This window comes from Macrobrachium nipponense, chromosome 39 (assembly GCF_015104395.2).
Source record: "Macrobrachium nipponense isolate FS-2020 chromosome 39, ASM1510439v2, whole genome shotgun sequence".
In the NCBI taxonomy this organism is placed as follows: domain Eukaryota; kingdom Metazoa; phylum Arthropoda; class Malacostraca; order Decapoda; family Palaemonidae; genus Macrobrachium; species Macrobrachium nipponense.
Genome location: NC_061099.1, coordinates 14479746 through 14498539, shown reverse-complemented (window position 1 = coordinate 14498539; position 18794 = coordinate 14479746). Strand labels below are relative to the sequence as shown.

The 18794-nt window shown below is 41.4% G+C and overlaps 1 protein-coding gene across 1 annotated transcript in view; it reads left to right on the top strand.

Annotated features, from left to right (window-relative positions):
* Positions 1 to 18794, top strand: part of LOC135210145 (aspartate, glycine, lysine and serine-rich protein-like) — a gene marked incomplete in the record, with an annotated part of 234290 nt that overhangs the window by 934 nt on the left and 214562 nt on the right.

The following is an 18794-nucleotide window of genomic DNA, read 5'->3' as shown; positions in this document are numbered from 1 at the left end:
TAATGCGATATATGATAGCGCAAAACAACAAAAATTTTCATATATAATTGTATTCAAATCGCGCTGTGCACAAAAACGGTTGAAGGTAACAAGTTACTTTTTTTGTTTTTTTTTCCGTTGTAATGTACACTAAATTGCGATCATTTTGGTACATAACACATTGTAAAACGATAAAAGCAACACAGAGAAAATATTATCACAAAATAATGCATGAATTCTTAACGCGCGGACGTAAACAAATATTTTTTTTTCAAAAATTCACCATAAATCTAAATATTGTCCTAGAGACTTCAAATTTCTTTCTTTCAAAATGAAGACAAATGATTGAATATTACTATACTGTAAGAATATTAGCTTACAAATGCAGTTTTTGATCATATCTGAAGAGTTAAAGTTGACCGAATGTAGAATTTTTTTATATATATATATGCAATTATTTCGGAAATAAGAAAAGCTATAACCTTCAAATATTTTTTCGTTTCATTCTACATAAAATTGCGCACATTTTCATATATAAAACTCTATGAAATGCCTAATATGAAAACGGAGCAAATATTCCGAGAATGGGACGTACGCATTTCATAGATTTGTGGCGGAGAATCCGCGCGCGGAGGGAAGGAAAGTTTTTTTTTAAATTCACCATAAATCTAAATATTGTGCTAGAGACTTCAAATTTGTTTCAAGATGAAGATAAATGACTGAATATTACTAGACTTGTAAGAGTTTTAGTCTTACAATAATTGCATTTTTCGACCATTTCGGTAGAGTCAAAGTAGACCGAACGTGGTTTTTTTTCTATTCATCGTGATTTATATGCAAATATTTCAAAAATGAGAAAAAAAGCTACAACCTTCAATTATTTTTTTTTATTCTACATGAAAGTGCGCACATTTTCATATATAAAACTTTATGTAACGGCTAATTTAAATGGTGCAAACATTACCACAATCGCACGTATGATTTTTTCGGAAGTTCCGTTACCGCGCGGACGTAAAGAAAATTTTTATTTTTTTTTTTCATTTTTTTTTCATAAATTCACCATAAATCAAAATATTGTGCTAGAGACTTCCAATTTGTTGCAAAATGAAGGTAAATGCTTGAATATTATAGAATATAAGCGTTTTAGCTTACAATTGCGTTTTTCGACCATTTCGGTAGAGTCAAATTTGACCGAAGGTTGAAAATATGTCACTTATAATTTTTTATATGAAAATATTTCAAAATTGATAAAAGCTACAACCATGGGTTGTTTTTAGTTCTATCGTGCATGAAATTGCACACACTTTCATATATAAAACTTTATGTAACAGCTAATTTAAAATGGTGCAAACATTACCACAATCGCAAGTATGATTTTTTTCGGAAGAGTTACTGCGGCAGGTACCGTAAGGAAAAAGTTTTTCATAAATTCACCATAAAATTCGAAATATTGTGCTAGACACTTCCAATTAGTTGCAAAATTAGGGTAAATGATTGAATATTACTAGAATATAAGAGTTTTAGCTTACAATTGCGTTTTTCGACCAACTCAAAGTTGACCGAAGGTTGAAATATGTTATTGTTATGATACAATAAAGTTTGTTCATACTTACCTGGCAGATATATATATAGCTGTATTCTCCGAAGTCCGACAGAATTTCAAAACTCCCGGCACACGCAGTGGGCGGCCAGGTGGTTAGTACCCATTCCCGCCGCTGGGAGGCGGATATCAGGAATCATTCCCATTTTCTATTCAGATTTTTTCATACCACTGTCCCCTGAGGGAGGTGGGTGGGTACTTTATTATATATATCTGCCAGGTAAGTATGAACAAACTTTATTGTATCATAACAATAACATTTTGTTCATGAAACTTACCTGTCAGATATATATATAGCTGAATCCCACCATTGGAGGTGGGAAGGGACAGAATAGAAGGATTAGGAAACACCTCAAGTGCAGATGATTGACATCTTGATTCCTTACCTGTTAGCATAGCTGACTTCTTGATACTGTCACCGAAGTCTGCTTTTGCTTTACTAGAGTTGCCAACAAGGTAGTGACCTGTGTAGTTGGTGCGCTCTAGATGATCTGTCAACGGGGAGCGTGTCCACAATGTGACTAGACCCATATTGACCATACTGTGAGGGCAACGAAGCTAAACCACCACCTGACCTAACCTATCGAAGTTAGTCCCATAACTTCTAGGCTAAACGAAAGGGAAAAGCGCCTCAAGGCGACCAACCCTTCAAAGTTAAAAGCACACCTATCCCCTTTTCTATAGGATAAGGATTCGTGCTGCTTCCTGCCTCCAAATAATATTTCTACGGATATGTATGGTCCTAGCGACTCGCAGATCTCATATCCGTCTTCACATCCCGTCGGGAGTGTGAAGCGACACAGAGTTGCTTCTCAAACGTGGCACTCAGGATATTACTGAGTGTCATGCTCTGTTTGAAATGCTTCCGAGGCCACGCCCCCTCGACCTCGTGAGCATTTACTTTAAAAGGTTTCAAATCTTTGTTCAAACATGACGAATGAGCCTCTTAGAAAGACTCCTTAAAAATAACGCCAGGGCGTTCTTCGACATGGGCAAGTCTGGTCTTTTTAACGGAACACCGCAGATTGTCCGAATGACCTCGACTTTCTTTAGTTTTATCAAGATAAAACTTGAGAGTCCCGACAGGGCACAGGACTCTCTGTGGCTCTTGCCCAATAATTTGTGCCATCCCCTTGATTCTCCAGGTCCTCTGGGCCAAGGTTAGACGGGTTTTCGTTCTTAGCAAGAACGAAGGCTTAGAGACACCGAATTATGTCCTCTAAAGCCAAAACCTCACTAACCATCTTTGCCGTAGCTAGAGTGGTTAGAAAATTAGCCTTTCTGGTTACGTGTATTAAGTTTACAGAAAGGAGAGGTTCGAAATGCTTTGACATCAGGAACTTCAGACTACATCTAAGTTCCATGCCGGAAGCTTCGATCTAAAAAATTTCAAGATTTCCACAGACCTCAAAGATCGTGAAGGGCTTTGTTGTTTGACAGATCCGAATCTCTAAGCCTAGAGGCCGTCAACATATTTCCGTATTCTACAATAGTTGGGACTGCTAGCTTATCCATACTTCAGACGGAATGGGAAGGCGGTAAAGTAATTCACAGAGGTCAGAGGTGGAGGAACAGTCATTCTTCCTGCCCTATGTCCAGAACAGCCCAACTCCGATTGGTACACTGCAAAATATGCAGCACTGCTTTGCTTTGGCAATGAGACTTGCAATTAATCTTGAAGATCCTCTCGCTTCTTGACAGTCTGAACGCATTCAGACTCAGAGCGAGAGGTTTTAGGTACCTCTCGAAGTGAGGCTGTTAGAGTAGACCGATTCTCTCGGGAAGGGTCCTTGGAAAGTGCTCTCTGAAGGACGTAAACCTCTGTGAATCCAGCCTCTCGAAGGCCAACATGGGGCGATCAGCGTCTTTCTCACTCCCTCTGACGCCAGCGACTATCTTATTACATTCCTAAGCTTTTGAATAGGGGAAAAGGGCTAACCAACTATCCCCATTCCATACTATAGGATGGCGTCTATTGCTACCGCTCTCGGATCGAATAAGGGCGCAACGTAGAGGAAGCTTCTTCGTCTTCAATATTGCAAAATCTACGACAGGACGTCCCCAAAGTCTCCACAACTCTCGACATACTTCTAAGCGAGGATTACTCAAACGTCAGTAGTTTGCTGCCGTCGATCGAGAAGATCCGCACGGACGTGCATCGTGTAACGAACCTCTTAAGGATCGTTACGTCCGTGCTATGCCGATATAACCATCTCTCTTTTCTTGGGATATGAGAGAGCTGCGGAATTATCCGAGATGATTTGGACCACTCGACCAAAACCTCACTCTTCGAGGAACTGGAGAGTCAACCAAATTGCTTCCAATTCTTTTAGATTATGTGCCAGGACCTCTGAACCGGATGCCTGGGCTCCCTCTCAGTATCACCTGAGGTGATCCTTAACCCATTGAGAGACGTTTAGAATTATCTCTAGATCTTTGATGTTATTTCAGTTCTCCTGTAGGAAAACTGTAGATGGTCTGAATTGCAGTCTATTCAGGGAAACAAGCTTCTCCAGCGAGGAAAATGGTCCCCAGCAGACTCATCCATTCCCTCACTAAGCATGCTTCCTTCCCTAATAAGGCTGCGCTTTGCATAAGCAGGAGAGCATTATTATAGTGCTATGCTGCGGTAGACTCGTACAGAATTCTGTTACAGTGCGTAAGCAGCGCCGAACATGTCTAAGAGATATCTCTGTTGAAAATTTCTTAGCAAAAGGAAGTCGTTTATTCATGATTACCAGAAATCCCCTCAACCCGAGGCGAAAGTCATGATTGTAGGGCAGAGATACGGTTCGTAAATCAATCCCGCGGGAGAGAGAGACGTAACCGACTGATCATTGCAACGAGCTACCTAACACTGAGTTGGTGACAGTGTGAGACACTGTGACAGTTACAGGCAGCAGCTTATGTTCACCTTCTCGCAGGCTTATGCCGAGTTGCCAGCTATTCTATTCATCTAAGGAATAGATTTTCCATTATTTGAACAGAAACTCTCAAGTTGGCATATTTAAGCGAAACAGAATTCGCTAAATACAGAAGCTGATTTTGTGTTGTCATAACATTACGCTTAATTAACCAAATGTTTAATCGGAAACTCCTGGAAAGTTGCCTGAGTACCGATTAAATATCTGCTAATCCACAATGACAGCAACCTCTCGTTTCGCACTATTCTGCCTGAGTTACCAGCTACTCTCTTCTACGAAGGAATAGGTTCGTTACTATTATCGATCATAAGGAAATTCTCAAGCAGGCATATTTAAGCGAAACATAATTCGCTACATGCAGAAGCTGAGTTGGTGTTGTTGTAACAATACCTTCAAGCATTGTCCTTACACGAAACTCCTGGAAGTTTTGCAGGAAGGACCGATTAAATACACTTAAAATAACAGTCCTTTCGGTTGCCATCTGTAGAGGTAACTACGATATGCGTATATGACTTGAACTTTACATTAGTAATATGACGCGAAGATAAAATACATAAGTATTGCAGTCACTTGAACATCTAATTCTCTGCTACATTCTTTCCTCGACGAGGAAGAGAATGGAAATCGACTGTCTTCATTCTCTTTGCCAAGAGAAGGAATAATATTATTCAAATGGAAATCCTCAAGTTGAGAACCGAAGATCGAAAAGGAAAGTTCAGCTTCTTATGATATTTGACATAAGACTTCATGGACGTAGTCTATAAGTCTTTTTCCTGGATGAGCCTCTGACTAATGAATGAGAGCTCTTTCGAAATTTTGTTACTTATCCGCTTATGCGATAAAATGTTATTAAGAACTTTGTCAATAGAACTAACCCAATTGCATGACGGAAAGTAAGTAATCCAGGAATTCGAGCATATAGCCTTCCCGATTCCCGCAGAAATCGAGGAAGGGGCAGGATTCCTGATTAGAGACTGGGCTACGACAGGAAGGACCTTAATGTTCCCACTTCGGCAGCGCAATCCCGAAAGCAGAGAGGCATTTTATGACACCTGAAATCTGCTTACAGTTTTTCCTGGAATTCATCAAGTGATGGATTCTATTGAACGCTAATCCTTCGTAGAAAAGCGAACGTAGACATCTTGACGAGACCAAACTCCTTCCTCTTCTTCGACGACGCCCTCTTGAAGAGCGTTCTTGCAGGAATCCTGCCGAACGTCTTGATGCGTAGGACGCCATATCGTTCTGAAGAACGTCCTGGCAAGTGCTTCACCGAGCGTCATGACGTGTAGGATGCCGAGCGTCTTCAAAAGCGTCCTGCGCAGTAGCGTCCTGGCGAGCGTCCTCGCTAGCGTCCTGGCGAGCGTCCAGATGTGTAAGACATCGAGCGTCTTGTTCCAAAAGATTATCAATGTTTATGACGTCGAGCGTCTTCTGAAAGAAAGGCCACCCGAAAAGCGTCCTGGAGAGCCGCACGCTGCTCCTGAAGTGTGAGAGCACTATAGGAAGACGTAAGGCTATCGTCTCCAAGACGGCCTAAAGACTTTCGTTACCTTCTAACAAAGACGGTGGCCGCCTGTGCAACATCTTGCGTCTTAGTAATGCAAATGAACATATCCAGAAACGCGCTCAAAAAAGGAACGCGCGAAAGGCATCGTCGCGAGGTGCTTGCCGAACGTCCTGATTGCATTCTTTGATCGTCTTGAAGAGCGTCCGAATGGGAAGAAGAGCGACGAACATCAAGGGAAGCGTCATAGTGAATGACGTGCGTCAACACGAGTAAAACTTGAGAGGCTTCCTGGCGAGGGGAGAGCCGCTCATGAAACGCGAGCGTCCTAAGCATAAGTACGGTGATCGTCATCAGGAAGAGTCTTAAGGACGTTCGCCACTCTTGACAAAAACGACGGTCCGGCTGTGCGACATCTTGCGTCTTTGTCACGCTCATCGACACTGCCAGAAGGGCATTTAAAAGGACGCCTGTGTGTTCTTTTGGGTATGAGGAATTCTTTGCCCTTCTCCTGTTCGAAAACTAGGATAGTGTCGTCCAGTGTCATCTCTGTCCGCTGACAGAGCGTCCCCTTAGGGACGAGTAAGATGCGTCTTGGCGAGCTGTTTGACTATGCAAATCAGCTTGCCGGACGTCAAGCTTATGAGCTTGAACAATATCCCGTTTCGTAGTAAAGCGAACGTCACATAACGTATACATAGCGCCATGATGGGGAGGAGGGAGGGGAGCGTCTTGGAAAGCAAGAAAACAATCCTGCTACAAGAGTAAAGACGTTCCTTCCTCTCGATAGAGCGTTGAATGTCTCGAAAGGCGTCCCTAGTGAGGGGTCCTGCCTTAAGGACATTTTTAATCTCTTGACCAAGACGACAGCCGCCTCCCGTGCGACATTTTGCGTCTTTGTCACGCTTATCGATATTAAGTCAAGCCGAAGGGACGCCAGATCAGTACTCTGACGCCTCCCTCCTGACGGAGAAAGAGGAGGAACGTGAAGCAATCCTCCATTCTCTGAAGCTTCTTTTTTAGAGGGCGCGGTCCTTTCGAGAGCTCCTCCAACCTTGCGGGGAGGACGCCTCGGAGGACGAGAAGCAATCTTTCATGATTTGTGCACGTGCACGATCTTGTTTGGCAGCATTATCCTGCCCGAAGGGACGCCAGATCGGTAGTTTTTTTTCCCGTAACCCTCCTTCGGTTTTCAACTTGCCCCCTCCCTGGTCCTGGGAGTCCGACAGAGGTTTAGACCTAGAGGCGTTATAGGACCGATCTGACGCCCCCTCCACAACACTAGGGGCAAAATCAACATCACTACACTCACACACTGATTGGAGAGCGAGCACTTTCAAGCTTACTTGATGTAATCTACCATAATAGAAGGGCGGGCATTACTTCTCACAGAACTTCCTCTAGGCCCGTAAGCCATACCACAGGGTTAGGCAAAATAAAGTCTACTGGAGGTTAGTAGGTTCATTAGCCTAACTTCTGTTTCTGTGGAGGAAGACCTCCTGATTCTATCACGCTCTAATTTGCGTACATACGAATCATACGTCTTCTTTCGGAATCAGTCAACATTACACTAATTACATTGATCTTTCAACAAAGAAACATGTAAACGTCATGTATACTAAGCGAGTGTCTACCGAAGGTTTCGTAGCCTCCCCTTACCCGTTGCAGACAACAAAGTCTGAACTAGGCTAACTAGATTCAGACACCATATGCAATGAAAAAATTTTAATTAATTTATGATAGCGTATGCCTAGCCACAAATCCAAGTCAATCATTCAAAAAAATAAGTAGGATACTTAAGCGGCTAATGAAGTTTCAAAATCCTAGGCGGAGGTAATGGAAACAGGTGTTTCACTACCGCGACAGGAAAGAAAAATCTGAATAGAAAAAGGGAATGATTCCTGATATCCGCCTCCCAGCGGCGGGGGAATGGGTACTAACCACCTGGCCGCCCACTGCGTGTGCCGGGAGTTGTTTTGAAATTCTGTCGGACTTCGGAGAATACAGCTATATATATATCTGACAGGTAAGTTTCATGAACAAATTTGGCACTTATCGTTATTTATATGAAAATATCTCAAAACTGATAAAAGCTATAATCATGAGTATTTTTTCGTTGTATTCTACATAAAAATGCGCACATTTTCATATATAATACTTCACGGTAACGGCTAATTTAAATGCGGTACAAAAAATTATGTCAAAGTGACGAAATAATTTCAGAGATGTGTCACAGATACTTTTAGTGCGGCAAGAAAGAAATTCGTGCTTGCGCGCCTGCGTAACGATTGTAACAAAACAACACCTTGATCCGTGAACTCCCAGCATCCCCCAAGGCGTGTGATTCAAGAGTTTTTGGCTGGTAGGCCTAAAAGTATTTTTCCGCGAATTTTTAAAAAAAATTTGTATGTCGACGTAAAATACGTCCAGTCGGCACCCGAGAGACAAAAAATGTTGACGTAAAATACGTCCAGTCGGCGTTTAAGGGTTAACTACTATATTGAACCTTAGATCTAACTTACTTTCGAGGCTGGTGAAGCGATCAAGTTTAAGAAGTGTTGTAGCAAGGAGTATGTGGTCTTTGAGAATGAACAGGACCAGGAGTAATAGGAATAGGTGAAGAAGGGAACACAGCAACATTTGTATTACTACCAACAGGGATTAATACCTGGCTAGATGCTATCTCACCACTGGCTTTAGCAGCGATCACTTTCTAACTTTGCTAAATGGGAGGATAAACTTTCCATTTCTGTTCTGTCCAGTCCTTACACTTGCCGCAGGTCAAACTAATACTGGCAGTCTCCAGTTATTGGCAGGGGTTTCGTTCCCAGGGGTGCCGATAAAAGAAAATCGCCATTAACCCTTTAACGCCGATTGCACGTATTAAACGTCAATATAAATTGTCTGTTGGGTGCCGATTGGACGTATGGTACGTTGATATAAAAAGATTTTTTAAAAATTCGGGGAAAAATAGTTATAGGCCTACTAGGCGAAAACTTTTGAACCACGCGCCTTGGGGGATGCTGGGAGCTCATGGATCAAGGCGTTGTTTTTTTACAATGGTTACGCAGGCGCGCAAGCACGAATTTCCTTTCTTCTCGCACTAAAAAACATCAGTGACACATCTCAGAAATTATTTCATCACTATGACATAATTTTTGCACCTTTTATATTAGCCGTTACATGGAGTATTATATATGAAAATGTGCGCAATTTCATGTAGAACACAACAAAAAACAACTCATGGTTGTAGCTTTTATCAGTTTTGAAATATTTTCATATAAATAACGATAAGTGCCAAAATTTCAATTGTAAGCTAAAACTCTAATATTCTAGTAATAATCAATCATTTACCTTCATTTTGCAACAAATTGGAATTCTCTAGCACAGTATTTCGATTTATGGTGAATTTATGTTTTTTGTATGAGAAATGATATTGTTATGATTCAATAAAGTTTCATACATACTTACCTGGCAGATATATACATAGGGACGACAGAGTCTTAGCTATGTATATATCTGACAGGTAAGTTGATTGTATGAAAATAAATGATTTTACTAATTTTCAAATATCAGTAATATTAACAGCAATAATATCAATTGATTAAACAAAATACTATAGCATTGTTATATGTGACTTCCATTACAGTCTGCTTGAACTGATTGATATTTTAGAATCTGCGGCATCTTACATGCGCTTTGCATTACTGACTGACAGGTTGAATTTTTTTTTCAGTCTGTTTACTGCTTTTTATTTTAATAGGCGTATTTTATCCTAGTTTGTTGACTGCCTTTATTTATTTTGATAGTCTGTGAGGCCAATATTTCTTACGCCCTCATGACGAATAAATCTGCCGTATTGACTGGCTTTTATTTTTTTCCAGTGTGTTTGACTGCTTTTGCATTTTGATAGTCCATGCGGCCAGTATATTTTACAGCCTTGCAACAAATATTTACAGTCTGTTGACCATCGTTCGGTGGAAGTCATTTGCAGAGAATTTGTTCTCATTCCAATTTAGTAGAATTAAATTGGTGTTATTGTCCTTTAAGGATGCCATTCCCAGGGCTTAGTGCCTGAGTTACACTTAGGAACTCCCACCCATGCACTCACAAGCCCATTCCTCCAAAATGGTGAACAACCCTGTATTAGAGGAAACTAAGGCTTTTCTGAAGCAGGGAAAGCCACAGGACTCAAGGGTCAAGATAGCTACTTGGGTAGCATTTAAGGAGAAAAGAGAAGAAGTCGCACAAGTAGAAAGGGCAAAAGAAAGAGCAGAGGAGGAAGAAAGAGTAGAAAAGGAGAAAGACTAGAAAGGGAGAAAAAAAGAGAATTCCAAGAACAGAACGGAAAGCAGCAGAAAGGGCTCACCAACTGGCTATGGCCAATGCTGCCTATCATCACACTCCACACTCAGTAGCACCCTCATCCGACCGTGGAATGAGTCTGAGCCAGAGGTCTGGCTTGATCATGTAGAGGAGGTCCTGGAAAACTTCCAACCTCCTCCAGCCAAAATAGCTCTCATCTTGGGGAAACACCTTCAGGACAAGGGAGCTATCACCTTCCAAGCCTTTCCCGCTCATGAGCAAGATCTCGCTCACGTAAGGGAGGCCATCGTCAAAGCCTTTGAAGTCACCCCCGACGGGTGGAGACAGAAAATGGAGGAGCATGCGAAGGAGTCTGGGCAGACGTAGTTGGAATGGGTGAAGAGATGATGCCTGCCGCACAGTACTAAAAATTAGAACGGCACCTACTGTACGTGATGTAGGGGTCAGTCGCTGCCGAGCCAAAAAACAACAAAAAAACAAGAAAACACGGAAAACCTGGAATTCCGGGGCACACACGCTGACGAGACCGAGAAGGAGCAGAAGAAGCCATAATAACAACAAAACACACACACACACACTAAACAACAAGCGAAACGGGCAATGAACCGGGGAAAGCCAAGAGAGGTTAACACGACTCGCCCAGGCGGTCAAAGAAAAGACTGACGCACTGGTGTAGGTGCGTGGTCCTTGACCACTCTTCACCTGAGCTACACTTGCGTTGCCAGATATCACAAGATTCCTTGCTTTCATCTGCTTTTTAACCGGATCCAGCTGGGCGCTAGAAATTATCCTACTGTTAAGACCGAAGGTTTGTTCGCGTATCAACAAAATGTGAAAAGCGAGACTTTTTGGGTGGCTGGAACGAATTATCCCGATTCTTTTTATTTATTATGGGGATATTTGTTTCATATTTCAAACAAATCATACTTTGAACAGCCTTCTGGAACAGATTAAGTTCGAAGTACCAGGTACTTGTGTACTTATGTGAGACAAGGTCATTTCTTGTTACTAAAGGACTTAAGTTAAAATATGACTTGAATACATCTTGTTGTGACTGTGAATTAAATTATTTTTTTCGTTAACAGATTGGGTTGGTGGCATGTTTATTGAGTAAAACAATTATGTGATTCCGTTCCTTATCTTCACTTTCTTCCATCGTAATACGAGCTTTACATTATTTATCTTTTTTCATTGTGAAAACAACAGTAAAATGTGTTCTTTCAAGTCCAGTAGTTTTGATTATAAAATTATTTTCTCTCAATTTTATCAACAGTTGTGTTTAATGGCATAAGTTTACGGGAGTTTTATCCTTGTTGCCAATGCACGATAATATTAATTTACAGCTTGAACAGTTTTCTCAGCTTCAGCTATAACTAGGTTTAAATTTAACAGTATATTTCCTTGTTGATCTTTGATCTATAGTGGATAAAGTTATTACATAAAAAAATCTACATAACGTCATTCACATCATAATTACGGCAATTGTTTACTATTGTACGGATTGGTTGAAATAACAAGGGGAAACACGGATGTTGTTGTTACCTTTGCCAATTTGGTTGTACTTGGCAAAAAAAAAGCTGTTTTCAACATTGGTTGTTCATGGCTGTTAAAAACAATACTTTCATCATTCTCTTTTGCTGTTTTTGTACTTATTTAACTAGAGAATGGGATAAAGTTAGGCTACTGTAATTTGGTCTCTCGCCCTTGTAGGCTATAGTGAAATCGGATTATCGTAAGACAAATTATTGTAATTTGAACACTACCTTTACACTGTATAAACTCTATTATATCTTTACTTACTCTTTCTATTATATTTGTATACAATATTTGTTATTTAGAAATGTATTTTCCTTATTTAATAACAGGAAACATCAAAATATGGGGAGGCATTTTGAGGGTTGGAATGATTAAGGGCATTTTCAGTATTTTCAAAGGGGAAAATTGATTTGATGTGTGAGCCAAGTGAGCTACAAACCCGGCCACGGAACGAATTAAACTCATAGGTCAAGGTATCGCTGTATTGTGTAGGAACAATTATAAGACTTATAATACACACGAATGCTTGTTTTTATGGAGCTGGCACACTGAATATGTACTTTTATATAAATCGTTAACTCATTATTTTAAAAGCAGAAAATTTCTGGCATACGAAACTATCTTTTTCTTAAAAAAAAAAGTTTGCATGTAAACTTTCCATAACACATAGTATGGTACTCCTATACCCAAAACAAAATTAAAGCAATATTGAAAACAGTATGTACGAGACCTTTCTTGCAAAACCATTGATATTATTGCTTTCGCCAACAAAAATAGCCAGAAACCCCAAGACACAAATAACTTACCCTGAAGTCACCAAAGAAGCGTTCAATGTCATTTTCGCTGACTTCAAAAGGGAGATTAGCAATATAAGCTGTGTAAGGAGGCTCTCTTGGAATTCTATCAGGATCAACATCCGGCCCACGAGCATTTCGTGGGGCAGTTGGTAAAACCAATCTTTCTGGAGCAACATATCTATCTTCTGTAAACAAAAATAGTTAATTAATGCTGCTACACTTGGGGACTTGGTTATGTAATCAACTAAGCACCTGATTCTGTTTCTTAAAAATGGCAATTTCAAATACACTTAAGTTTGCTCGCCATTTGAATGTGAACAATTTGCTAAGTAAAAGTGTGATGTGCAACTTTTTTTTAACACAGAAATCAGTAGCTTACATACATGAACAATTTTATATATTACCTTCATAATCCTCTGTTTCATCTGCCCAACTTGATTTACTAATGACAACAGCTGACCCACCAGATGGGTTTGAAGTACCAAGAAATTCTCCTAGTGAGAGGGGTTTCCCTTTTGTTTTCTTTCCTTTTTTACCTGCAAAACCACAAAAAATTCATAACTAAAATGCACTACAAGCTAATAAAAACTTATTAAATCTGTCCATTACACAGTCTATGAAAAGTATACAAGTCAAGAAAACATTATATAAAAAGTCTAACCCAATGCTGCGTATATAAGAGCACCTTACACCTACATTCATATGCTCCTGTTGTTGCAGTAAAAATATCAGTTTTAAAAATTACTACTACTAGTATTTCTTTAATGTTCTTTCATATACTAAAACAGAAAATTGACATTTTTACGATAAAATAAAATTTTACATAAGCTTACCAAGATATTACATAGTTAACAGTTTCTAGCACCGGCAGCTAAAATTTGGAATTTGCGGTAACTACCAGAGGCAGACTGGCCATTGTGGCATTGTGGCCTTTGCTACATGGGCCGCTTGCTCAGGGGAAAGGGGAAAAGTAGGGAACAAAAAAGGAAAAAAGAAAAGAAAAAAAAATGATATTGTATAATACAATAAAGTTTCATACATACCTGGCAGATATATACATAGCTAAGACTCCGTCGTCCCCGACAGAAATTCAAATTTCGCGGCACACGCTGCAGGTAGGTCAGGTGATCTACCGTCCTGCCCTGGGTGGCAGGATTAGGAACCATTCCAGTTTTCTATTCATATTTTTTCTCTTCCACCTGTCTCCTGCGGGGAGGCTGGGTGGGCCATTAATCGTATACTATATCTGCCAGGTAAGTATGTATGAAACTTTATTGTATTATAACAATATCATTTTCATACAATCAACTTACATGTCAGATATATACATAGCTGATTGACACCCTTTGGTGGAGGGTAAGAGACAGCTAACATGGAATAGACAGGTAAACAACATATGTTGTAGGTATAAATAAACCTTGGTTTCCTATCTGATAGGTGGTAGACTTCGTGGCTGTTGCCCCGGGTTAGTCTGCCATCACCTTCAAGAACTTTAGCTGAGATATGTGATCTATGGCTAGAGTTCTTGTGGGTCTGCCGATGGGGTATGAACCGCTTACTCGGCAGAGCCTGAAAGGACTTTGTCAATGGGTACTGGACCACTTCTATGACAATACACCTTATGAAGGAGCGCAACACCGATCCCAATCACCTGATCCAAACACGAGGGTTCGCGCTCAAATTGAAAAAAGTTATCCCCACACTCCTTTCAAAAACCCCAATAATTTCACTAAGTTCAAAAAACTTTAACTCAGAGTTAAGGATCAGTGTCGGCTCCTTATCCCAGTAACGTATCCGTAGAAACGTATAAACCAAAAGAGAAGGATCTCTCGTAGGTTAACTTGACATCCCTTTGTTAATGAGAAGTCAACACAGAGTTGCCCTCTACCATACAACACAGCTAATATGTCTTATATGACATATTGTTATGTAAAGAACAAGAATTTGCAAAAGCGCGCACTTCCTACGCTTTTAATTCTCAGCTGTTTGAAGGAATCAAGTCACTTATGAAGTGCTTAGGAGATCTCCATGTTTCAAAGAAGACCAGGGCTTTCTTGAAATGGATCTCTCCCGTCTGAAGCCTGAAGCCTGGCAGGAACCTCGCGCCTGGCTGGTGCTTCGCTCTTGGTTGGAGCCTAGCGCTTGTCTGGTACCTTTCGCTTGACTGGCGCCTCGCATCTGGTTGACGCCTCGCGCCTTAGCTGGAGATTTGCGCCTGGCTGGCGTCTCGCGCCAGGTTGGCGCTTTGTGCCTGCCTGGCGGCCTGCCTGGAGCTTCGCGGCTGGCTGGTACCTCGCGCCTGGTTGGCTCCTCCCCACTTGCCAGAGCTTCGAGCTTGGTAGAGTCTCGAGGATGTCTGGCAATGTCCACATCGGACACTCTTATCCGTCCTATATATTCGCATCTAGCGCAACTGTGTCAGGTTGTAGGCCCGGTCTTTCTCCTCATCAGACAATGAGTGTTCTTGGGGCTGTCTGCCTCTGGCGTTTTTTACGCCTGTTTTAGCATAAGGCTCCTGGTTGGCGCTACATTGTCCGAAAGTCCTGAACATCCACAATAGTAAATCACAAGACTGGAGAAGGGTGGAAGAAATTCTTACACTTTGAGCTTTGGCCTCTCCGGCAAGGGGAGGTGATTGTAGTCAGCTACATCCAGTATACGATAGGATATCTAACAGTATGAGAGATAAGAGTCTTCCTCCGAGGAGGATCCTTCTTGAGTACTTCCCTTGCTCACGAGATCTCTTCTTACCTGTTGAAGGGCTTTCTCGTTGCAGAATCTTCCCTATCCTTGTCCGAAGGAAGGGAAGAAGCTTGGAAGTCGAAGGAGACTCCGAGCTGAAATTGGGAGTGCTCCTGATTTCTAGCTCTTTATTGTATCCCTCTGAACACCTTCTGGGAACCATTTCGAGCCGTCATCGCATTCCAAAGACTCTGTAGGCAAACGTTTTAACCATTCTACTGTAGATGAAAACGTAAGTACCCTGCCTGGACAACGAAACCTCTATCTAAAAACATTGAATCAGGAATAGGGGGTTTTAATTCTTTTTCCAGACATACTATGCTGGCAAGAACCCATTGCCTAATCTCCATAGAATCTGATGCAAGATTCCAATGCTCAAAAAATTCACTTGTCTTCTTGATCGTTTGGGACCAAGAGAAACAAAGAATTCCCTCATAAAAATTTCTCAAAGAAGTTTGATGAGGAGCAGTTCCATCTTGTCGGAACATAGAATCTGTAGCCACAAAAAAAGATCCCATTAGAAGTACATGATATTCTACTCTTGTCATATTGAGGTATCGTATAAGATCCCGAAGATCTTAATCCTCTGCTATCTCCAATCCCTTTATAGAGACAGAGTATAGCCTTTTACTACGTTCTTTGATAGCAGATATATACAAAGGTGATTCTTCCCTCTGAAAGGGAAGAAAAAAACCGCTATGTAGCTCACAGAGGTATCGGAAGAGGACAGTTTCCTCATTCCCTCTAGCACGATCTGCAGCAATTCTATATCTTGTCCATCACTGTTGTCATTTACCTTGAAAAATCCTCTCATTTTTTTTTTTTTTTTTTCATGTCCACTTCTGGTCAGTCTGCACGCAGACAGACTCAGAGTGGAGAGGTTGTTAAGGTCCATTTATAATAGATGCTGATAGAATATTCAGACTGTCTTGGAAAAGACTTCCAAAACATGCTGTGAGAAGAACGTGACCTCTGTGAATCCAACCTCTCTAAGGCCAAATGAGGCATAAAAGTATTATCTTCTCTTTCTTTGACGCCCTTTATCTTAAATTCTGCAAATAATTTATATTTAGGGGAAAAAAGACTAAAGTTTATTCCCCTTTCTAAAAAAAAAATAAAGATGGCGTATATTGCAACCTCTCTTGGTTCGAGGAAAAGGAAGCAGTGTATAGGAAGCCTGTTCGTCTTCTACCTTACTAAGAGATCTATGAAGAAGACTTTCCTCAGGTTCTCACAACTCTTTCCAATAAATGTTAAACATGTTAACAGTTATTATCGTCGATCGAGAAGATTCTCTTTGTTAACGCGAACAGGAGCGAAATAAGAGATTCTCGATGCTCTTTGCGATATGAGAGAGTCGTGGAATTGGCCTAAGTGATTAAATGGGTAACAAAATCAGGAACGAATCTTGCCGTTACCGAGCCTGGTGTCCAAGAGGCTACTGGACCCTTAGGTTAATAACTTGCTAAAACGAGAAAATCTTGGATGGTGCTCTTGGCTCACTGCGCCAGGCTGGCGCTTCTGGCGCATTGCGCCAGGTTGGCGCTTCTAGCGCTATGCGCCAACTTGCGCCAGGCTGGCGCTTCCTTCTAATTCTTTTTAGGTTATGTGCCAGAACACCTGTGCCTTTATGGTACCCGACATCCTTTCACATGTTAATTCCGTTCTTAGTAGGAAAAAACTTTATATACGTAGTATAGTCCATTCAGGGAAACAAGTTTTGCCACAAAGAGAATGTTTCCCATCCGACTCATCCATCTTCTGAGCAGGTACTCTAATAAGCTATGCTTTCGTAAGCCTGAGAGCATTATATAATATAATGTTCTGCTGCGATAGAATCCTTTAATAATGTTACCAACGGTAAACAGCATTGAAAGGTTGTACTATCTCTCTTATTGAAAGCTTCTTAGCAAAAGGCATACAATATTTTATTTAAGTTAGCTTAACTATCCCCTCAATCCGAGGTTAAGACCGCGATTGTAGGGTGGGGAGAGATACGGATAGTTATTCCATCCCGCAGGAGAGAGAGATAAACCAGACCGCTCATGACTGACACCTACATGGTACTGCGTAACTGCGTTGGTCTCAGGCTCTCAGCGAAAGCAGTCTCCGTTAGCCATCTGGCCTTACTCTTCCAGAGTTGCCAGCTACTCCCTTTAATAAAGGAATCTTATAAAATTATTATCGAACTTCAGGAATTTCTTATTAAAGCATATTTAAGTGAAACAAGACTTTGATAAATCTAGAAGCTAAGTAGGTGTTGTCTTAACAATCCCTTTAAGCGTAGTCCTTCCTAGGAAAGTCGTAGAAGGATACTGGTAATTGAGTTACACAGCAAAGAAGTAACTACGGTATGTGTTTATGATTTGACCGTATCGTATTCTCATCCAGCAGATACTCTACTACCTTCTACTATCTTCGTTCTTTTCGTTAATAGAACGATAGAAAGAGTATATATATATCCTTAAGGAAGGAAGTTAATCCAGGAACTCTTTAAATCTTCGTGATTTCCTCATAAATCGCGGAAGAGACAGGATTCCTGTTTCATCACTAGGGCTTTACGGAAGGAAGTAGATATTTCCTATCCGCCATCATACCCAACGTCGATGAGATTCTTATTAAGAAAAACTCCCAAAGCTCTTGCCTCCTCAAAAACGAGGGAAGAGCATGGATGGAAGAGAGAGTCCCGCATTTGAGAGGAACTGCCTAACACAAAGGAGTCTTCTGAATAATGAAAAGGGGCTTCTCTTAGTATCAGAATCCTTCTGACAAAAGCAACGGCCGCCTGTGCGACATCTTGCACATTTGCCAGGGGAAAGTTGCTAAAGTTAAAAAACTCAAAGAGGAGTCTCGCGACTGACCTCTCTCACAAATGAAGATTTTGGAATATTTTGACGCCTGGCGTCTGGATCCTTGCGCCTAGCGCCTGGTGTCAGGATAGTTCCGCGCGCCTGGAATGTTCCGCACACTAGAAAGGAGACTCGCTCCTGGAACGTTCCGCTTGCGTGGAAGGTCCCGTGCGCCCTGATAGATCCGAGCGCCTCTAGTCTTGTTATACCAGGCTCTTGCCAGTAAACGTTCAATGGAAGCATCCTTCTGATTGCCACTCTACTATAAGGCTCCTCAGTCTAGCCGTCTGTTTTCTCTTTGAAGGCGCCTTGCGCCAAGAAAAAAGTTCTGGAATGCGGCTCGCGCTCAGTTGCTGGAATGCGGCTCGCGTTTAACTGTATGAACAAGGCTCGCGCTAGTCTGTTGGAACGCGGCTCGCGCTAGTCTGTTGGAGCGCGGCTCGCTGCTGGCTGTTGGAACGTGGCTCACGCTAGCTTGCTGGCTGGCTCTCAGCCTCTCGCTCAGTGTTCTCTTAGTTTTCAGAGAACGAGCCA